This window comes from Zonotrichia albicollis, chromosome 2 (genome assembly GCF_047830755.1).
Source record: "Zonotrichia albicollis isolate bZonAlb1 chromosome 2, bZonAlb1.hap1, whole genome shotgun sequence".
Classification (NCBI taxonomy): domain Eukaryota; kingdom Metazoa; phylum Chordata; class Aves; order Passeriformes; family Passerellidae; genus Zonotrichia; species Zonotrichia albicollis.
In genome coordinates, this window is record NC_133820.1 from 77,368,227 (window position 1) to 77,392,398 (window position 24,172).

At 38.9% G+C, this 24,172-nt stretch overlaps 1 pseudogene; it reads left to right on the top strand.

Moving 5' to 3' along the window:
* The first annotated feature begins 1,421 nt into the window (after positions 1-1,421).
* On the top strand, positions 1,422-13,237 carry LOC141728299 (uncharacterized; annotated as a pseudogene).
* The last annotated feature ends 10,935 nt before the right edge of the window (positions 13,238-24,172 follow it).

Below are 24,172 nucleotides of genomic sequence, written 5' to 3' on the forward strand. Positions count from 1 at the left end.
GTTAGGTAGACATAAAAATCCTTTACATTAGATAGGCAACATCCACAGCCTTTCCCCTACCTACTGAGCATGTCACTTTGTCATAGAAGCAGAATTTAATACTACTTCTCCCCATAATTTAACTGAAACCTGTATGAATTGAAAGGACCAGTTTAAGGCCTGAACTTTCCTTACTTTAAGCAGTTTGATAAGAGAAAAATATATACGTTAATTAAGGCAGAATTTGAAGACAAATTATTTATATGTAGAAAGGTATGCATATTTCATAGGTTTTTCTGAAGCTAAATCATGCCCTTTTGTGTTTTCTCTTAGATGTGAGCAATAAAAAACCCTGGCATAACGGAGTATGGGCATAAAAGCAATGCAGTAAGTAGTACAGATTGATTTGAATGTAATTACCCTGGGTTTAGGTACATGAGCTTGTTTTTCTATTATCAATCCAGTATAAAACAGAAAAGTTCAAAGCATGGAATCACCTTTGCAAATCCAGCAAATAAAGAGACCTTGAATTGCCTGACAGAAGTTTCCCTTATATTTCATTAAATTCAAAACTTCCTTCAAATACTTTTTAGTAAAAAGTACACCTGTATACAGCATCTAAATTTGGTCTTCTGTAGACAACCAAGCCTATATTTTCTTGGTCCCACAACTCTGTGTTTTCTGAAGAAATATTTTGTGAAATACTGATTTCAGCAAAAAGAAAGAGTTATAGTGATCTTTATACCAAGTAGAGTGTTAATGATATTTTATACCAAGTAGAGAAGAATATCCAGAACAACTGGGAAAAGATGCCAAGCACATACCTACAACTGAGCAAGTCACTTTAGGTTTCTGTATTCAAAGATGTACAATAAACAAGTGTCGTGCCACAGTCCACTCACTGGGTTTAGGGGAACATACTTGGATTTACTCTGGGTGGTGCTCGGGGAAAACAACAGAATTCTCAGGAAGTTCAATTTTTCTTGCAACATTTAGAACATTCCAACTGAATATACCATGTGGCAAATTTTCAATTAGCAGTCTTTGACTTATCCAGACGCAGCAAGGCGCTTAACAAGATACTAACTGGAAACTTTCTTGGCCTGGCTTACAATATCTTTCGAGGAGAAGATAGGAGAACAAAGAACAAGAGAGAGAAAGGGAAAGGGAAAGGGAAAGGGAAAGGGAAAGAGAAAGAGAAAGAGAAAGAGAAAGAGAAAGAGAAAGAGAAAGAGAAAGAGAAAGAGAAAGAGAGAAAGACAGTCACCACTCTAGAATTCAGCATTATCTCAGATGCTTTCAAACCCAGGGGTGGTCAGATGTGCCTTGCAGCACAGGTCACTGTACTTTCATCTGTTCTGGTCTGCTGGGTCCCTCCTCCAGCTGAGCTTATGCTGATTTCAGCACCAAAATCTTGTGCCTGCATTTCACACAGAGCCGGAATGTTCCCAGCTGGCACTTGCAGCCGACCACCCCCATTACAGCAGTGGTCACAGCATGGCATGAGAAGACTCAGGGGTGCCGGAGGGAGCAAAGCACTGTCCCACCTATGGCTGGGCTTGCCCTGCTGCCCACCACCCCCAAACTGATTGTTTTAAGCCAGTCAGCCTCTCCTGCTGAGTCCCCCACAATGAGGAACTATTGATACAGTCTATTTTAGATGCCAAATTTCGGACAAGATGGATTACATCCTTTAAGCATCCATTTTATTGTGAAGGGATTCTATGCAACTAATCCAAATATAGGGTATTAATATAACTTCTAGTTCTTTCATTGTGTTTATTCAGAGGGGCAGATGCAGATGAAGAGGTCTGAGTATAGCAAACTGTTAATGATTCTTAGAAAAGTTATGGGTTTTTTAAAGCAAGTATAATTAAATGAGGACTTTTATTTCAGGTGCATCTTTGAGCAGAGGATCTTCTGCTGTTATTAAGAATGATGAGGAGAGATACAGCTTCAGCCTGTCTCTGATTGAGCAGGTAGGAGCAGAGGCATGACATGCTTTGGGATGTTAATTCTTCCTTCATATTTATGTCAAATCAAGTTAGGAAGATACTGTAAAAATGTCTTTTCTCTGTCAGATACTGATTTGGTATGTTCCAGGAAATTAGGTCTTATTTTTTTAAATTACCTGTGTGCCCATGACTATGAATTTCACAAAGTCATTTTCAAAGGAAATAGAAAATGCTATCAACATTTAATTTCTGGATCATTTATTGCATTTTGCCTTATGGAAAGGATGTAATAAAAGAAAATTTCACATTTGAGATGGATGTGGAGAAATTCTCTGACAGCTGCTTTGTACCTTTGTTACGTAATGCTGGATTCTAACTACTTTATTTACCTAAAATACAGATATCTAAGCTTCGCTAGTCAGCTAGAAAATTAATGAACAAAAGTAAACCCATCTAGATGATAGTGATGATTCATTTTACTTCTCTTAGACACCTCTGTTAATAGATATATCTTACCCTGGAGGTATGTATTTCTCTGACATGACTATGAAGAAAATTTTTCATGACTTCTTTGGACTTAAATGCTTAGCTGTTAGACATCAGAATTAAGTTACGATAAATTTCACATCATGTGAGATGAAAATAAACAAAAAAAAAGACATGAAACCATGTAATTTGTCATTTTTAACCATACATATATAATATTGCATTTATCTATAGTGTGTATTTATAATGGTATATATAAATTTACAAATAAGTTTCTATTATATATATACTTTGCCCTTAAGAACTAGAAAGATTCATTTACTAACTGCTATTATTCAGGAAGATAAATAGATTTCTTTTTGCGTAGTTATTCACATTAAAGTGTAGCTAAATCTTGCAGTACTCCTTGTTCTAAAACAATTGTATGGGTGATGGTACAGCAGTTGGCACAGCAGTTCCACCAGCATCACGTCTGTCCAATAGAAGTGGTGACTTTAAAATACATTGTTTTTTTGAGGTTGTGATTAGTCACGGTCACTCTCAGTCAGTTCATACTTTTCACTGGAGAAAGCTGGTTCTAGGAACAGACTACTGCACAGACTGTCTGTGTGCTAGCAGATATAAGTAATAATTAATGTGGTAAGAGGTTACCTCCACAATCACAACAGAGCACAGAAAGACAATAGCGGGAAAGGGAGCTCAAATGATATTCTGCCCTCATTACTGATAACCAGGACAAAACAACCTTTGTTTAGCAATAAACTGGTTTTGAGCCAAGAGTCTGATAAGAATCAAACCCTCCAAAGTGGGATAGTTTTTACCATGCCAGTGTCCTCTCTTACACAGCTGTCCCAGGTCACAAAACTTCCCCCTGGGAAGGTATAGGGACATTCATACATAGGATTGAGGGATTTTACCCCTTTCTGATGGAACATAACTGTTTAACTATGTTGGGGTGAGAGGCAGCTGTCATGTCTTAGAAGGGATCATAAACCATCAAAGATCCCTGAAGTGCCTCCAGACTCATTTCTAGGGCCTTCCAACTAGAGGACTTCACATGATCCACAGTGTTTCAATAGACAGTGCAAAACTTCCTCCCCAGGGGAGGTACCTGGGCATTCCCACTTGAACCTGTTGAACTTCGTGGTTTGGGAGCTTCCTCCATGCCTGATGGATCAAGAGTGTGACCAATGGATATAGAAATTGCAACAAACAAACCTTGTTGCTGGATTCACAGGTGATGTCTTTGCTACCTGCCCTTATCCTGTCTTCTTCTTTCTTTTCCTTATATATTTTTTAAAGTGATGTCTTTATACTTTTATACAGATAATATTCAAAACAGTTACATATCTCCTTTCCAATGCAACCAAATTCTTCTAAAACAAGCTTGCTGTACATATATATATATAAACATCAGTAATTCAGCGTCATTTCAATTTAATCTACCCCAAGGGATAGGTTATTGACAAGAACCTCAGATGCCCCACCTTCAGCAACACGTGGCAACAGGGCCACATAGTAGCTGAGTGGTGATTGTTTCAGCAATGCATATGATTTAATATGGGATGTTTTGAGGAGGAATGAAAGGAAGGAAAAATGGATTAATGTGATTTGGGGAGGGGCAAGGATGGATAAATAAATGAGTAAGGGGGTAAAAAAGCCCAGTCATGAGTCAATAATTTGCTGTTTAGTACATTTGTATATTTTCACTCTGGAAAAAAGAATGTGGATGTGACCTAATCACAGCCTTCCAGTACCTGAAGGAAGCCTACAGCAAAGACAGAGATGGACTATTTGCAGGAGCCAAGAGAGAATAGATTCAAACTAGAGTAGAGTAGATTTGCACTAGATATTAGAAGGAAATTCTTTACTGTGAGAGTGTTAAGGCACTGAAATATGTTGTCCAGAGAAGTTGTGGATGCTCCATCCCTGGAAGTGCTCAAGGCCAGGTTAGATGGGGCTTTGAGCTTACTCTGGCCTAGTGAAATGTGTCCCTGACCATGGCAGAGGATTTGGGACTAGATGATCTTTAAGCTCCCTTCCAACCCAAACCATTCTATGATACCATGATAGATGTGGTGAACGTCTGACCAAATACATGTGCCTACTGGTTGTATATGCTCAGCTTTGCTACAGGTTGCACCTGGGAGCACAGAGCTGCAGCAGCCTCACCTCTGTCAGGTTGTTGGATCTGGCCCAGTGTTTTTCTGTTATGATGCCCACTTTCTTACGTGGCTTTGAAGGTGAGCTCTGCTCCACACCTGACTGCTCAGATATGACCAGGTGAATGCACAGATATACTTTTATTAAAAAATATCCAGGTAAGCACCCACAGCTGTAGCCCTTCCCCAGTGGCTCCACTGTTCTTTCTTAGAACTTATGGTATGCAGTATTCCATCTGTTTTCTACATGAATAAAGTGAGGATGAGGCATAATGGGGCATCACTCAGCCTTTCTGAAATGTTGCCAGCATTACCCTATGTTGTATTTCCATTTGTTTTACAAAAATAATATCTTAGTTTTCCTATCACTTTTTATACAAAGAGCAAATACGGCATTTTCTGTCCTTGGGATAATCCTTTCCTCATGCCACTTCCATGGTCTCTTCACATTTTAAAATTCAAATATTGGTTCTGTAAAGAGAGTGTTCCAAAAATACAGTAAAATATTTATTATTCACATTTTAAAGCATCATGTGAATTAATTAATTTAGATTTATTTCAAGTAGCATATGTCTCTTGAGCCATTGAAAATACAGAAGTCCTTCCGTATATATTAAGGTTTCTCAAAAGTCTAAGGAAAATAATGCAACAAATAAAAAGGAATTCCATAATTATTGCTGGTAGCTCTTAGCTACTGTAATTTATGATTAAAAGTACTAGATGTCTCCTACATATTTATAGTAGCAAATATTATTTCAGCACTTATGAATAATAAAGACAGGCATGTTTCCCATATGACTGATACAAATTCATTACTACTCTTGTTAAAATTCGAGTTAGGAACTCAGAAAGCTAATTGTGATTACTTTTTCTGTGCTAAGTGAACATGCAAGGATATGGCAGTTACTGCTTTAAGCTTTTAAAGTTTATAGACATGAAGTAGAATAACAAATATTTGATACATATTAAATAATTTGTGGGCGGAAAATATGCTTTATGCAATTTTTCCTCTCTCCCTTCCTCAGTTCACTCTTTCTTTCTTTCTTTCTTTCTTTCTTTCTTTCTTTCTTTCTTTCTTTCTTTCTTTCTTTCTTTCTTTCTTTCTTTCTTTTCTTTTCTTTTCTTTTCTTTTCTTTTCTTTCTTTCTTTCTTTCTTTCTTTCTTTCTTTCTTTCTTTCTTTCTTTCTTTCTTTCTTTCTTTCTTTTACTTCTCTTACACTGAATCGGATATAGAAGGAAGGAAGGAAGGAAGGAAGGAAGGAAGGAAGGAAGGAAGGAAGGAAGGAAGGAAGGGAGGGAGGAAGGAAGGAAGGAAGGAAGGAAGGAAGGAAGGAAGGAAGGAAGGAAGGAAGGAAGGAAGGAGACATAAAATAGGAAAATAAGAGCTTAAAGCAATGCATAAACCAGTTGGTTATTACTTATACTATTGTTAATATTGTCCATTATTTGTTCCATTAAAATAATCTTATTAGGAAGCCATGACTGCCATTATTCTTGCTTATTTCTTGAGATATCCCAAATGCTTTTTGGGATCTGACATAAAATTCTGTATTTCTTTCTCCATCTCATGCAGCTCAGAAGGCATGGAATGTGAATTCCATGGTTATTGCCAATGGAGAAAAGACACTCATGAATGAAGCAGTGCACTGTTAGAAAATGAATTAACATTCAGGAACAATCCCCACTGTTATAAACACAAATAACTGATATTCTTAAAAAAAAAAGAGAGGGTGAGAGTGACAGAAGGACAGTATTTTCTAGTGTTTCTAAGCAAAACCAAAGCAAATAGATGATAAGTAATTTAACTCTGAGTTTACAAACTGTGGAATTCAGAGTCACTAAATATTTCACATTTTTATGGTTTGCAGCTGTGTTTAAATAAATCTATCTAATTATATTGAAGACTGCATTGTAATCACAGGCTAATCCCTTTTGCCTGCCCAGAACATGATAACCGCGAGCTTCACTGGGTTATTAAGATTTAAAAATAGAGTGGGTTTTGGATTTATCCTAAGGTTCCCTCCCTCCCTTCCTTCCTTCCTTCCTTCCTTCCTTCCTTCCTTCCTTCCTTCCTTCCTTCCTTCCTTCCTTCCTTCCTTCCTTCCTTCCTTCCTTCCTTCCTTCCTTCCTTCCTTCCTTCCTTCCTTCCTTCCTTCCTCCCTCCCTCCCTCCCTCCCTCCCTCCCTCCCTCCCTTCCTTTTCTTTGTTTGTTTGGTTTGTTTTGTTGTTTTTTTTTTCCTAAATATGATTGGCTTACTGCTTCAAAAGAATCATGTTTATGACCTTAAATTCAAAGTAAGAAAGACAGATAAGTCAATTCTTGACACTTTCCCACAAAGACCAGACCATCTGGACATTCTGTGTTTGTAACAGGTGCTTCTGGGACTTAGAGCCTAATTCTGGCCCAGATTCTGTTCTGTATGGGTGACTCCATTACTGTGTGCAACTGCACATTGCATTAATTGAAGGGATTCAGAAAGGCCAAGTAAAGTAATTAGTCAGTTGGTCATGCAGAAAAGAGACTAGTGGCTTAGTGCCACTGAATGCTGAATGCACAGATGTACAGCACCATCAGCTTTTGCTCTCTGTGGTACTCTGCTAATCTCCAGCAGGTAGAGCAAAGATCTGTCTTAGCCCAGGTTTTCAGTCTCCTGGAAGCAACAACATAAATTTCATATCCACTTGGGAGAGAAATCATAAGTTTGAATGACCTAAAAAAGAAGCTACATCAGCATAAAATTCTCAGAATGGTAAAAGTGCCAGATGGGCCAAATATAGCAGTTAGGTTTTTAGGTTCCAGTCTGAGTTTTTAGCTTTTTCCAGCAGCAACTGGCATATGCAATACAAGCTGTAAAATGGGTGTGATTTTGATTTTATAAGCTTATTTTATGAACTATGCTGTTTTTCTTTTCCTGTACTTTGCATTTTTTGCAAGCCTAGCTATTTTGGGGTCACAGTTTTATCAGAATTGTTAGCTAGTGTCACCTGGAAAGTTAAGAAAATATCTGCTCTGCAACTCATTTGCACTGAGCAGTGAAACTAAATATGGGCAATGGGGGCATTCAAAAAAAGTTGTGAGAGTAGTTTACAGTTCAGTTTTTGTGTAGACTGAGGCAGGAACTCAAATCCTTTTCCTGTTTCTTTCACAGATGCTGTGTGTGTTCTGTTTTGCTGTACATCCCCTCAGAGTGGGTGTCATTAAAAGGTTTGGATTGCTGTATTTCACTGCATTGTAAAATTTATAGATGAAACCTTTATTTTTAAAAGAGTATTTTTTACTTTCTGATCAGGGCAGCCAGAATTAAGAACTGGTAAACCAAAATCAGTTTGCCTAGGTGTGGTGGTTTGACCAGGAAGGAGTGGGAATTCTGGGAAGCTGTGGTCAAACCAATGAAGGTTTTGGGTTTGAGACTGGCACCCGGTGTAGCCAGTGGGGTTTGGACACACCTCCGAGAATACGCAGGGGTTAAAAGCAGGGCATTGCCCTTGGCACTTTCTCTTGGGACGTCGCGGCGAAGAGGTCAGATCTCTCCCCCGTCCAGCCCAGCCGCTGCTGCTGGGCGGGGGAGGAGCAGCCATGCGGTAGGCCCGGGGCCTGGACAGAGATGGGGGTTGAGGGGGCTTCGAGGATGGAAGGGTGGAAGATCCCAGGGAGTCAGCCCTCGGGCAGCCATCCCCCCCCAGGAGAGAGAGAGAGAGAGGAGAGCCGGCGTCTGAATGTGATAGCAGCCGCCCAGGAGGAGAAAGGGGAGGGAAGAGTGCAGCCTGGCCGGTGGAGCAGCAGCACCTGTGGGAGTACCAGCATTCTACCAGCATTCTGAGATAGACAGAGACTGAAAACTTTTAACCCTTTCTTTCATGATTGGGGCCTTGCAAAAATGCTAATCCTCCTCGAAGCTGAATAAGAAGGGAGATAAGAGATGAGATGAGACAAGGACCTGGCCCGAAGAACGTAGAGATGATTGAATGGGGAGAGATGATTTGGAGTGGCCTTTTGGCTGGACTTTTCTTGTAGCCATGGACTCAGTTGTTCCTGTGACACAGACTGCATTTAGGGGGAGGCAGTGCCTCAAAACCAGGAGGGTTCATTCGTGAGGACCCCCCGGCCCCAGGGGGTTGGAAAAATATGGGGGGGACAGATGTCCCAAAGCAGAGACTGTGCCTTTTTGGAGTGAGACAAGGCATCCTTGAAAGACAACCCTAAAAGCAGCTCTGGTCCATGCCGTCAGTGGTGAGAGCACTGGGCATGGAAGGAAGATGTCACAAGCGGCAAAAGGACTTTTTCCGGGAGGTGCCGAAGTGACAAGGAAGCACACGAGGTTTCAGTGTGTTTCCAGGAGAAGCCTATGGAACAAGAAGGACTCCTTTCCTCTTCATGAACTGCAGTTTGAGTATACTAAAGTGTGGGGCCAAGGCTGGGCAGTTGATTTGGGAGAATGTATCGGATTGGGAAAGTCAGGGAGTGGGGAGGAGGAAAGTTTTTTTGTAAGGTTTTCAATTTCTTTTTTTTCTTTTCCTTATAGTCTTTCCCTATTTTCCTATAGTTTAAGTAATAAAGTGTTCTTTATGTTTAAGTTAGAGCCTGTTTTGCTTATTCCTGGTCACATCTCACAGCAGACACCAGGGTGAGGCATTTTCATGGGGGGGCACTGGCTCTGTGCCAGGCTCAAACCATGACACTAGGTCATTATTTTCATTATCATGTTAGGTTTTACACACATTGTCATGTTGAAATAATCCTCAGCAGCATGCATTGCAATGACATAATCTCACAGCCTTCAATCATAGACCCCACTGCAAAAATTGCTTACAATGCTAAGATAAATATTATATTTGAAATATTTGAAATATTATAAAAACAGCCTTCAATCTTTACTTTAGTCATCTTAGAACCCTGTATTCACATTCTCTATATTTCCCATGTACTTTGATAACTAACCAGCAGTGTGATCCACTCCCTCAAAGGCAGAAAGGCTCTGCAGAGAAACTCAACAAATTAGAGAGATGGGCAAATACCAACAGTACAATGTCCCATAAGGGCAAGTGCCAGATTCCTCACCTTTGATGGGGCAACACAGTTTGTGTCAATAGACTGTGGATGAGAGGCTGTCAGGAGGGCAGCACTGCAGAAAGAGACTGGGGTGTCCTGGTCAGTGGCAAGTTGAGCATGAGCCAGCAGTGCCCTGGCAGCCAGGAGGGCCAACCCTGTCCTGGGGGCATCAGACACAGCATCACCAGCCAGGCAAGGAAGGGGAATGTCCTGTTCTGCTCTGAGCTGGGGTGGTCTCACCTTGTGTATTGTGGGCAGCTTTTGGTGCCACAACATAAGAAAGACATTGTGCTACTAGAAAGCATCGAGAGGAGGGCCATGAGGGTAGTGAAGAGGCTAGAGAGGAAGCCTTATAAGAAGTGGTGGAGGTCACTTGGCTTGTTCATCCTGGAGGAGTCTGAGGGGAGACATCATCAGAGTCTTCAACAACATCATGATGGGAAGTGCAGGGGCAGCTACCAATGTCTTCACTGTTGTGACTAGTGACAAGACTCAAGAAAACATCATGACGCTGAGTTAGGATAAGTTTACCTTCATTTCTAGTGGAGTAAATAATTATTGGTATAATTTCAGCAGTATTGTTTTAGTCCAGTTCTGGAGTGCATCCATAAAATTCCCTCCTTTTCTAACCTGAGATTATTCTTTCTTTTACTATGTAGATTGAGGAGGAAATATGGCCTTAGTCTTTATCACTTGTTGAAACTGACAGCTTTTTCCTACTACTTATATTTCTAAATTATAAAATAAGGGGACCTACATTTCAAAATAACCAGTGTTACTTTCAACTTTATATTTTAATATGGAAACAACGACAAGAGCTACCGATTTACATGGGCTCCCTCTTTTTAATCACTATGACATTTTTAAAGAAGCTGAAAAAAATTAACTGAACCATAATATTCAGATATATCTTGCTGATAAGCATGGAAGAAATAAGATTTAAATAGTTCTTGGGGACTTAAAGTGAGGTAAAAAGCCTGGGAAAGATATATGAACCCAAGATACTGATCTTGTTTGATATTATAGGTTTCAGTATTACTCATCTGCATTGCCTATTTAATTTGAGTGAGCAGGCAGGGGAATCAAATATCCTGGAGAAAAGGATTCGGAGGGCTGATCATCTTGTAAAGTTTTCAGCGGGAATTGTATATATTCATCTCCTGAGATTACTGAACATTTTACATGCCATATTTCAGTCCCCTACCTAATTAACATAAAGAACAGAGCTGAGGGACAGTAGGAAGAAATGATGTGATGTGTGTAGTGATTTAAACAGAATTGCCAAATTTAATTGTAAGCTCACTGGACTTTTTTTAATATCCTGAGAACATAGTGCATGATTAAAAAAGCCCCACATATCAGTCGCTTTGATCGGATAACAAATATTGGAAACAGGTGTATACTTTAGTTGGAATATTGTATTCCTCTGTTCCTCAAAATTCATAAGGAGTAGACAAGTTACCAGTGTAATCTAAGATGTTCATGTGTCTGAAGTAATTTATCCTCTTTTCAAACAAAGCAAAGCGATTGTCATAAATTACATGGATCCTGTTTGAGCTGGAAAAAAGAATGTAACCTGGGAGGCAATGAAGATTGCAAACACCCTACCGTCATGCTCTTTTATTATTTAATTCTCTCTTTTCATATGCATTTGTTAAATATACTCAAATATTTGGAATTATGAATACTAATGCTAGTCTATTTTGAATAATATAGAGACTGTATATTGTTTCATCAATGGAATTTCTTAAAATTTAGAAATAACTACAGTTAACTCCATATTTGCACCAAGGTAGCTAGAAGCAAAAGCTCACTTTTAGAGTCTATGTATGAAAATATTTCATGGAAGCCATCAATACCATTGGCAAAAAAAAAAAATTAGCCAGACAGAAAATAATGTTTTGAATTAACATAATGGATGAAGAAATATTAAAAAATACCCATGAAAATAAAGACTGACTTGCTAGAGAACTCTAGACATACAAACCCTAATGCTTTAGTTCATATGGACACAACTTATTTGATTACCATTGCCTCTTAATGCTGTGTCACTGCTGCTATGCCTTTTGAAATTATATCATTGAGGATAGCCTCACTGACAGGTCTGTCATGAGCTGCCAGACAGCAAACTGATTCAAGGATAACACAATGGTAGCTATTGCATTATTTCCTTAATTTATCATAATTTTTCTGCTGGATACTCCACAGATATAATATAGTTTCTCTGAACAGCTAGAATATGTGTTTGCATTTGGCTGTATGTATAAATGATATGACTGAGCAGCATGTTAACTAATTGTTTAGTGTTTCCAGGTAAACACCAGACATATATCCAAAACATGCTTGATTTTAAAATATTGTCCTTTATATTGAAATTAAATTTATAAAAATCCTACTTAGTCTGTACATTTGCTCCAATCCAAACAATATAACATTGTTGCAGCAGGGTGGAATAAGGAATAAACAACAATTAAAAGTGTTTATTGCTACCTTACCTCAGTTATAAACAAGTTAATGAGAACAATTGACAAAGTTTTTGGACTCTGAAAGGACTCTAAGAGGAAGTAGTATAATCAAGTTAGCCTTGTGAAATTTAATCTGCTGAACATACTTCAGCACATACAAAAATATACAGTGTTTATCAAATGTCAGTATTGATTTACTGTTATTTTTATTTTAGATTTAATACTATATTTATTTATGTACTTACTTACTTGGACACTGAACCTCTATTCTCTGTTCCATGACTACTGCATATGGAAGGTAGAATCACCTTCCCTGAGTGGTGCAGCTAAGTGGGAAAGTATCTGACTCAAAGGATAAATATTCTTTGAGGAACATCAGCAATTTATCACTGCTGCTCCCACTCCTATTTGCCATCTCCTGTCATATGGCATGATTTAACTAAACTGGAAGGAGAAGCTGGTCTTTCAAGAAGACAATCAAAATTTTCGGCAAAAAGAACAAAGTTGTTGTATTGAGAACAAAGCCTACTATTAGGAGAATCTAAGTGTCCACAGACAGAACAAAGTCCTTTGGGAACAGAATAAAATCCTTCAAAGGAAGCATAAGGACTCTTCAGAGGAAATAAAGAACCTTGAGAAACAGCAAAAGTCTCGCCAACAAAATAAAGCCCTCAGAGAAGATATTAAGTCTCTCAAAGGATATGAATGAGCATTTGCATTGAAAGAAAAAGCTCTTCACAATGAGATTTTAGCTTTCTGAGAAAAACACAAAGCCTTCAAGGACCATCTTAGAGCTCTTCAAGAGGACAACAAAGCCATTCAGTTGGAGGAAAAAGCTGTTTGTGAAGAAAAATTCTCCTCTCTCAGTGAGCAGAAATTTGCTCTGCAAGAAGGGAATATGCCCCTTCAAATAAGAAAAAGGCCGTAGGAGGTTAGGAGAAAGCTCTCCAAGAACAGCACAGAGACATCTATGGATGGAATAAGATACTTCAAGAGAAGGAACAATGTAATATAACTGAAGAACCAGGTGCTTTGGGAGATTTTGCAGCAGGACTGAAGAGTTTAGAAAAAACAGTATTTTTGTTGTCGCCCAAACATCAGCAAGTAATGGACGAAAAGAGGCATCAAGCAGCCTGTTAGGCTTAGTGCAGAGGTCTTGCAGAAGTGCTGAAGCATGGATGTTGGTATTTCAGATCCCTGAAGCCTAGTAAATTAATGTTGCAATACATAATGAATATCTGTAGATGTCTGCTATACTGAGGTATTGAATATTAAAGACAACAACTTATTTTAGTATTTCGAAGGTTAGATTAAGACTTTTTACCACAGAATACTAGGAGATATTATTAGAAAATGGATTCTGATATAATTAATATTAAAGTCATATACAAGTGATCTTGTGACAGACTTATTTTTTGCATCTAGATTAACCAGTCATATAACATTTCTGAAAATAATTGGTATGAAATACTTTCAGAATATGCTAACAAATTTTTTCTCTTGGAGGTTTTCCTTCAAAGATCCAGTTTTAACTTGAATAGTGGGAAAAATAATGCAGTGTATCTGTGCTACTAAAAAAAGAAATATTATGAAACAAGCTTGAACACTGTTTTCCTGGACAGGCACTTTTCTCTACTTCTGCTTTGTGCAATTTCAAAGCCAGTATGCACAACTACTGCCAAAAGCAATACTTAGATGAGCCAGTGTTTGTCTTTAATGGTATAGGTTCCTCAAATGTCAGCCTCGTAAGCTTTGTACCCTTTGACACCTGTACATGTATTTATGTCACATTTCAGTACCCATAAAAAATATTGTGCTATCGTATGATAAAAATACTGCCCTTGTGGTGTGCAAAAATATTATTTCAAAATCTTGAAACCAAAAAGACCAGATCAGAATAAAACCAACACATTGAGACTACCTGGTGTGCATTCAGGAAATCAGGGACAAGAGCTCATTGTGTGGATGTGACCAGTCTGCTTTTATTAAGTCTAACCACAACCAGACTGACACACAAGTGGAGTACTCGACACATGACCTTGAGTCCAGGTCTTTGGAAAATATTTCTTGTTCACCCAGAAACTCAGTTAGCAAAAAAATATGTTAAAATACAGAATACTTGTTAGTGTAGAAACAGTAGGGGTAGCAAAGAAAGTTTTCTAGTCACGGTTCCAAAATATCAAGGAGGAGGAGTATTTCAGGCAGTAGAGCAATGACATGTGTAGTAGCTAGCACATTTTATTTCTTTTGACAAATGTTAAACTCTTAATAATTACATCTCTTGCCTAAAGACCAGATAGGCTTTGTAAAGTTGAGCACAGTGTTGTATTAGCGGACATCACACTAGAGAAAACTGTTGCAATTTGGAAATATTGCACTGGAGAATAATCAGGAGGTTTTTTGCTTGTACAGATGATTTCCCAGTAAGAACATTGACAAGACTAATTTATCCTCAGATTAGAGATTTTTTATTCAGCCCCTTCATTTGGATATAGACACTTTATGTTAGAGGCATTGTCAGCAGATGTCTATCTTGCTTGTGATCTTTTTTTGTGATCTTCTTTTATGATTTGAGTGATCACAGAAGAGAGAGCTAAGGAGAGATGAACCGTGGACTACAGATCAGTATATAAAAGTTTTTATGAATGTAGGCTAAATTATGCAACTGCTTACATAAATACTGTATAGTAATTGTTGAATATCATATGAGCTAAAGAAAAAGCAACAAACCTCTATAACCATAGAAATATTTAGGTTGCATATGACCTTTAGAGGTCACTCATAGAGGTTACCTTACATAGGAGGAACATTAAGCAATGCTACCTTAGAATGGGGGAAGGAAAATGCATCTGTCTCCAGTATTTGCCTGGTTCCTCTGCTTGGTTCCTTGGTCCAGTACTGGACATATCTGACGGGTCCTAGGTGCAGAGAGAGCTGGCAGAGCCACAGCATCTCTGGGGGATGTGGTTTCAGGGGGAAAAAAATGGTGAATGTACTCTTCAAGTGTCCTGCAATTTCTCTGGAGGTGTTTTTTCCATTTTTTTCATGTCTCCAGTTACAGGTTCTCTTTCCTGAGCAGGCATAAGTCAGGGTGCTGGGAGCTCCCTCGCCTTGCTGAATGTTTAATTGAAGATGAGTTGTTTATGGCAGTGCCAGAGCTTGCCAAAGCCTACTGGTTCAGAGAAGTTGAGAGACTTCTCCGCAGAATGCACCTTGCAGCTAACAGAAACCCAGCCAGCCTACCAGTTATACTCAATACAGTGTTCCTATACCTTTATTACATCACCAGTAGGAGAATGGTTCTGTCCCCTAGCCTGGACCTTGTGTCAGATAACTTTTTCAACTAGGTATAAAATGGATATGTGGGTGCATTTCAGTCATGGGTTTTTTCCTTATTGGATAAGCAATTACAGTTTCTGTGCCTTGCGACTCACAAAATACCATTTTCTAGATAATTTTTTCTTCTATTCTGCCCATTCAGAGATGAATTACAGCAGGTTTCTTGGATAATGCTCCTAATCATGATTTGCAAAGTCTAATGACTCATAGTTTAGTCTGCATGGCAGCAGGAAATCCTAAGGGTTGATTCACACAATAGATAGAGGAATTTGTGATTGCAGTGGACAGATTTTTTAAAACTTTAATGCAGAGGCAAATTGTTTTCTGGACAAGGAGTCAGGGCAGTAAGTTGGGGTAGTTAAGACACATTCTGAGTCAAATGTCAGACTCATCCAAGCTAGACAGTCCTGGTACACACATAACTTAAGTGATAGCTTATGCTTTGTCCCAGATGGGATATCTATATAAGGAGCAAACCCTTACACAGAAAAAAGACAGAATTTGCTGTTGTGCAGCAGAAAGTCTCAGCCTTTATTTGTTACTAACTGTGTGGTGACCAGCTGAGGGGAAACTACCACCTTCCCCATGGAAACTAGACACACATAGCTGTGTGACCTGTGAGACACTCAGACAGAGCTTGCTCCTAAACTCATGGCTCCCCATACCTGTGAGGAGAAAGAAGTCTTTCCTGTTTTCTGATGGTCTCATATCCAAGTATTTTTCAAGTTCTGTTGAAGTATATGAAAGTGTTCTTCTAGAGCTGCTTTCTCTAATTTTTTTCTTCCCTTGATCCCCTTGGAATTTTATGATGTGTTTAGTCAGAATATGAGACTGTGATAATAACTTGGCAAGATTATGTGCTAGTGATGATAATATGCCTTTTGGAAAATACTGCATTAAATTCTAATTGCATTTGGGTGTATTTTAATTCTGGGATCGGATACTTATATAATGAAGAAATACAGTGCTTTAATTTGTCTTTATTGCATTAATATGATTACATTTACTTGCATACAAATAAATTAATTATTCCATAAATACATTATGTTTAAAACATCACAAAATTATTGTGTGTAATTAAAAACTTCAAGTATGATTAACAGTGTTTCAAAGTATTCTAAATTAGCTGTTTATTTCCTGAGAAAAACTGAACACCACTGTGGTATAAGAAGTGATGATAAAGCTTCAGCTAAATCTGTATATTGATAGATTAGCTTTTGTGTGATGATGAAGGTCTTGGCTGTAACAAACAGAATTAAGTCCTGGAGGTTTGGTGGGTTTACTGTGATTGGACGCCAGGTATCCATCAAATCTGCTCTATTACTCCTCTCCACTGAAGGACAGGGGAGAGGAAATATAAAAAAAAGTTTCATGGGTTGAGATAGGGACAGGGAGAAATGACTCACTGATTACTGTCACAGGAAAAACAGACTCAACTTGAGAATAGTAAATTAATTTATTACTGATCATATTCAGAGAAGGATGATGAGAAGTAAAACAAATCTTAAAAACACCTTTCCTCCTTCATGGGCTGTACCTCCTCCCTGACAGAAGTGCAGGGACATGGGGAGTGGGGGTTATAGTCAATTTATCACGGGTTTCCTGTCACTGCTCTGTCACTGCAGTCCTTCCCCGGCTCCAGCATAGCATTCCTGCCAAAGGAGACAATTCTCAATTAACTTCTCCAGAGGCAGTCTTTCCCACAGGCTACAGTTCTTCATTAACTGTTCCACTGTGGGTCCCTTTCCTGTAACATCCAGTCCTTCAGGATCAGCCTACTCAACATTGGGGTCCTAATAGTGTCACAAGTCCTGCCAGAAAATCTGTTTCAGCATGGTTTCCTCCCTTCATGAGTGCACAGGACCCTGCCAGAAAGCTGCTCCAGCATGGGTTTCCCAAAGGTTCACAGCCCTTTTTCAGGTATACATCAGCTCTGGCTTGGGTCTCCACCATCGACCTCCACAGGCTTCATGGGGGCAGCTTTACTCACCACAATCTTCACAACAGGCTTCACGGGAATCTCAGCTCCAGCACCTGGACACATCATCTGCCTCCTTTTCACTGACCTTGCTGTTTCCAGAGTTGCTTCTCTCACATATTCTCACTTCTGTCTTCTCTCAGCATGCTTAAATCTGCACAATTACTTCCTCTTCCTTCTTAAATATCTTATCACAGAGTTGTTACTACCATATCTGTCTCAGCCTTGACTGCTTGCAGATCTGTCTTGTAACTGATTGACATTGGCTCTGTTGGACATGGGGGAAGCTTCTGGCAACTTTTTAGAGAAGCCAGTCTGCACCCCAATCCCTCTACCAAAACCTGGCCACGCAAACCCAATACAAGGAAAGCCCCCAATCCCAAAACCCAGTTACCAGCAGTGTGCATCAGGCATTAATACTGAGGCCCATGCTGCTTAACACCCTCATTAATGACCCAGAGAATAGGATGGCATGCACCCTCAGCAAGTTTGCAGATGACTTAAAACCAGGAGGAGTGACTGATATTCCCAATGGTTGTGCTGCCATTCAGATGAATGGACTGGAGCCTTGGACAGATAGGAACCTAATGAAGTTCAGCAAAATCAAACACATATTTCCCCAGGGAAATTCCTGTGGAGGAATAAGCTCATGTACCAGTAAACGCTTCCTGCTGACCATCTGGAAAGCAGCTTTGTAAAAAAAAAAACTGACCTGAGGCATTGGCAGACACTGAGTTGAAAAGGAGATGTCAGTGTGACCTTGCAGTACAGAAAGTTAATGGTATCCTGGGCTGCATTAGGAAAAGTGTTGACAGCAGGGAGGTGATCCTCCCCCTCACTTTGGATGAGGCCACAATTAAATAGTGCATCCAGCTCTGGGCACCTCAGTACAAGAGAGATATAACTTTATCAGAGAGAGTCAAGCAAAGGGCTACTGTCTCTCGGTTTAAGTCATTGAGTAGAGGCTGGCAGACGTGGAACTGTTCAGTTTGGAGAAGAGAAGATTCAGGGGAATCTTATGGATATGTATAGATAACTGATTTGAGCAGGGGAGGAGAGCAGTAAAGAATTTGGAGCAAGACTCTTGTCTGTGTTATCTAGTAAAAAAAACCAGAGGTAATGGACAGAAATTATGATATAAGAAATCCAGGGACATTTTTTATATTATTAAAATCTCCCCACTTTTTATTGTAAGAGTTATCAGCTTTTGGAATATGATGTCCAGTGAGATTGCAAAGCTTCCAGTTTTAGAGATATTAAAAAATTTAATATATTGGACTTTTGCTTGGGCAACCTCTTGTTCTTTGAGCAGGGGGCTGGACAGCACAATTTGCAGTGGCCCTTTCCAACCTCAACCATTCTGGGATTCTTTGGCTTACCATTCCAGCCATCGAGACCACTGATGTTTGCTAAGCATCTTCTAGTCTAACCCGAAGGTTTCTTTCCTGCCATAAGGTTTCTTTAAATTTTCAATAAGAAGACAAGCAGAAGAAACTCAGAAACAAGCATTACACAGAAGTACAGACAAGGTATTTAAAGAATGATGCTATTAGCATCAGCATCATGATCCAGTTCAGATCAAGGTTAGAAAAAAAAACATTTTGTGATAATCTTTTCCACTGGGTGTTTAACAGCTATCTAATTGAATGGGATTTGAATTGCAACTTTTACAGCCACAAAAAAAAAAAAAAAGGTAAAAGGAGAGAAATGCTACTAGAAGTCTTTAAATGCAATTATAATATGCAAGGTGTTCAGTTTTAAGATCTTTTGAAAATATAAGCCCTTTAACTTGATCTTTTTCTATATTATTGTTTTAAACTTTATCCCTTTTCCTTCTATCCCTCTTATCATTTTTCTACCATGTTTAAAAATATGACACAAGGGATAACTAATATAAATTGAATCTGCCTTATAATAGATGCTTTCAAGAATTGTGAAATTCCCATATCTATTGGTAAACAATATTTTTTACATGTTTCCATAGCCACAAAGAGAAAGATGAGTTAAAGGGAAAGTAGTTGCATGAAAATAGCATTGCAATTTCCCTTATCAGGGTGGTAAATTCAATGTCCTGCTCAGTTTCTTTCCCAGCCATCTCTGTACGATTTTAATGTGCATGTAGTTGACTCATGAACTTTTGGAGCTACCTGCACAGACACTTTTAACATACAGGAGGGGATAATTTTTGGTAACACATTGCCTGACTGTGCTGGTTTTGTCTGGGGTAATTTCCTTCACAATGTCTGGTATGGGGCTGTGTTTTGTGTTTGTGCCAAACACAGAGTTGATAATACAGAGATGTTTCTGCTATCACTGATCAGAGCTTACACAGAGCCAAGGCCTTTGCTGCTCTTCCTGCTGCCACGCTGGCAAGGATTGTAGGGGTGCATGGGAGGTTGGGAGGAGACAGAGCTGGAACAGGTGGCCCAAACTAGTCAAAGGGATATTCCAAACCATATGGCATCATGCTCTGTATTTAAAGCAGGGGAAAGAAAAAGGGAAGTATGGGAGGATGTTCAAAGTGATGATGTTTGTCTTCCCAAGTCACTGTTACATGTGATGGGGCCCTGCTGTCCTGGAGATGGCTGAACTCCTGACTGCCCATGGCAAGCAATGAATTAATTCCTTGTTTTGTTTTTCTTGCATGTGTGGCTTTTGCTTTCCCTTTTAAACTGTCTTTATTTCTACCCACGAGTTTTCTAGCTTTTACCCTTCTGATTGTCTTCCCTATCCCACTGGTGGGGGAGTGAGGAAGCAATTATGTGAGGTTTGGTTGCTGGCTGGGTTAAACCACAGCGCTCATGGACATATGGAGAGACCTGCACAGAAACTTTTAATATGCAGGAGGGACATTCTTTTGGTCGGGTGAGCTACATAAAAGATGATACTAGCTGCAGAGACTGCAGGCACATAAAACCAAGATAAATATGCTGTGAGTATAAGACACAAAAGAAATAATATCAAATGCTAACATTGGAGGGAAATGTGCAATAATCTTATTTATGATCATTCAAAAAAATATGTTTGTATTTTGAATTCATTTTCCAATGAAATATATCCTTAGAGAGTGCTTCCAGATGATGGACAATTCTGTAGTGCCAAAACCCTCAGATTTGACGGCTGTGTGGTGACCAAAATTATTATATTATAATGGGAGGAAAAACAGTACAAATTTCAAATATCAGCAAAGTCTTACACATTCTGAAGCAGTCTTAGGTTCTCAAAAATTATCTCACTATCCAGAACCCTTTGAGACATAAAAGGAAAGTTAGAGGGCTTTAAGGTCCCAGGAAGGGGTAGCGCCACTAGCAGAATCACAGCAAAGACACAGAGAGATGAATGCACATCCCTGCAGCTTTACTGAAGAAGAAAACATGCCAAGGAAGATGAAAGTGCAGTGCTGTAGAGGACTTGTAAGTGTTTTGCAAGGAGTTTACAGGAAAAGTAGATCATTAAACTATGTAGGGAGGAAATCTTCTGAAGGGCATTACCTAAAAGCTGTATCTCTGCGCATTAGTGAGTTTCAGTCTCAAGCTACTCAGCATCATACACTACGCTCTCAGTTCCAAAAACAGAACAAATGAAATCCTCAGCTTGGTACCCACCATGAATGACCTTAGCTCTGTCAAGTGTTTGCCATGCAGTAGTGAATCTAATAAAAGTCAGAATCTTCCAAATGCGAAAAATAATTGCTAGAAGAGTCTGAAATGTATTATCAGCTGGTAAGCAGGAACAATTTCTTCTGGATAAAAATTGTATGCCTTTCTTTGCACGGTAGAAGAGATCCTCTGTTCTTGTCAGATGTTAGGGAAACTTGAAGTTACCACAGCAGAAATGTGTTCGGCTCTACATTTAGCTCCTACAAAGGAGTCTTTTAAGAAAGTTTGTGCCAGCTTAAGGCAAAGCAATGAAAAAATAGTTTTCTGTTAATTGTGCGGAAAAAATATTTCTACCCTTTGAAAATACTACATTTTCAGTTGCCCCAGGAGATTTTTTAAACTAAGTAGATATCTCATTCAAACATCCTCATGGCATCAACTTGGAACATTAAATATAATATAATATAAAATATAAAATCAACAGGGGCCCCAGAAGGCAGAACTATCTATTAGAATAAGGGTTTGAGGCTTATTAAAAGGATCAAAATATTGAAAGTCAATAAAATGAAGACAATTGATGTATAAATTCAATATAAAATCTCTTTGTACTAGGGAATACACATATCTTGGTTGGCAGAGATGCAAAGCTTCAAAAATTCTCTGAGCGAGATGCATAGTTTTCAGTTTCTTGCCTACAGTTAGAGACATTGGATATGCTTCAGCTCAGTGTACCCAGGAGTTAGTAGACATACTAACTTTTTAAAGGCATAACTTAGGATGAATTTTAGGAAAATGTTAAATGGATGGGTATAGCTTCCACTGAAGTTCCACTTGCTGGTTATTTTACCTGAAGCATAATATTAACAACACCTCTGGGTGAGGAAAGCTTTTTAGAAACAAGCCAAATAAAACCAAAACTAGGCAATAAAATAAAGTAAAATAAAATAAAATAAAATAAAATTTTAAAATAGGGTTCGTTTCATACAGTTCATATGGCTTGAAAATTAAAAACCATGGGAAAAAAGGAGGTGCTTTAGTCTAAGGCTACCTACAGTTGAAAAGTTTTTCTTAGATCTCCTGTGGAAGAGCAGAGAATTTAATAGCTACAGTTTTCTTGCACAATAAGAGTTAGATTGATGAGAAAGTTATCTAGCAGTCTCAGGACATCCAGTGTCTACATTTACAATAAAATGTTTCAGGATGGCCCACTTCCCTGGGAAGCCTTTCCCCATGCCCAATCATCCTTTCAGTGAAGAAAAAATTTCCTTAACATCCAATCTAAATATTCCCTCGTTCAGCTGTTTTGCGGAGAAAAGAAGAAACCTCACAACTTGTAAAAGTTGTAAAGCCCGGTATGCTTTTATTACGACGCGCGCCGGACGCAAGACTCCCCAAAAGGGCATGCGTGCCCCTGGAGACTCCGAGTCCCCTTTTTATCCCCCCTTCCAAATGCATATGCATACAGTTTCAAATTAAGTTCATACATATTCATTCCACATGACATTTAGCACTAATTCTTCTTTATCGAAGGAATTCCTAAGTCGGGGGCAGATTGACCTCGTGGTTTTTCTGTTTTTCTTTCTCTGTCTCCTTGCTGTCTCTGGAACGCGGCCTCTCCTTCAGCTTTAGCTCCACAGACCCTTCACCTCTCCTAGACACTTTACCTAGTTCAGGATGGATATTCTGTCTCATTCCCCCCTTTCCTAGGAAATAAGTAAATTCTTTTACTTAAGGAAAATTTCCACGACAATAAGTGTCTTTTAGCGCTTTACCATGTACATTCGGCAAAGAGGTTAGTACAGCTATTCGTTGTAGCATTCTCCAGTTCCAAATTAACAATGTAATAGATAATCCTAAGCTTATCCCAACTAATATTAGTAAAACTAGAATAGGGTGGCACAACTTATCAAAGATTCCATTTGCAGTTGGTGATCACCCAAAGATCACATCTCACCAGTGATTATCCGTATTTTATTCTTTGCAGAACTCTGGTTATTTCTTTTGTACCATGTTGGACAGTAATTAAGGTTTTCTTTCCACTTTCTCGGATTTCTTTCAAGACTTCTAACAGGTCTTGGTGCTTAATTAATTGTTTTACCAATGTAAGGTTCACCCCGATAGGGGTAGGTGGTAGTCTGTGATACATTGTGTAATTGGCTGTAATCAGCTGGTGGGATGTTACTGGTACCAAATATGAAAAATTACACCCAATAATCTTAACAAAATTACAAATACAAATACAGAGATTAGAATGGTTTCTACTAGACAGAATAACATCATTGCTATTAATTTGTACAGCAGCACAAGCAGTTCTCAAACATACACCCTTTTCCAGTATATACGAGCACAGTTTTCTGGTCAGTGACTGGATGAATTTCAAAGTGACAAATACTCTGTTCAGTGTCCAAACACATCCTGGGCATTAGCAGTATTGCTTTCACAAATGAATCCCATTTGTTCTCTAGTAATGCAGGATTCTAAGTTTACTACTTGCCACTTTTCATTCATCTTTTTGTGCCCACACTCTATGTTCTGAAGGATAGAGTGTTGTTTCTTCATGGTTTAATCTTAGGGCAATGATGGGATGGATAACATAAACAGTGGCATTACATATGGTAAGCACAAAGGCAGTGGCCACATTAGAAATAGGATCATAGGTGAAATTCACCATAATCCACCAGGATTAAAACTTCCTTTCAAAATCAATTGCATTATCTCATTCAATTTTCTGAATTTCAGCCCCTTTCTTATATGATCAAAGCTGCTGTTGCTTGTATCTATAACTGTGCTTGTATACAACTGAAAGCTAAAGACACATTATCTTGAACTATACTAAGTGCTTCTACTATCAATTTGTGGTCTTGGTCCCCGGCCTGTTCATTCTTCTTTACTTTGGCAGTACTTTTGAAATCTGTCACTGGCTAGTTCCTAATGCCAGTAGAGATTACTATAAAGGCTGCTTCAATTTTGTTAGGCTACCTGCTGCAGCAGCCAGTTTATTCATCAGTATTTCTGAATCAATTCTATTTAAAACTCCTAATCTTGTCCCTAATATGCCAGTTAGATGTTTGTTATGGGGAACAGGAACTGCTTTCTGTCCATGATCATCCCTCCCTGCCAGAGGGATGTGCTGGGCTCCTACTACAAATTCAGACATAC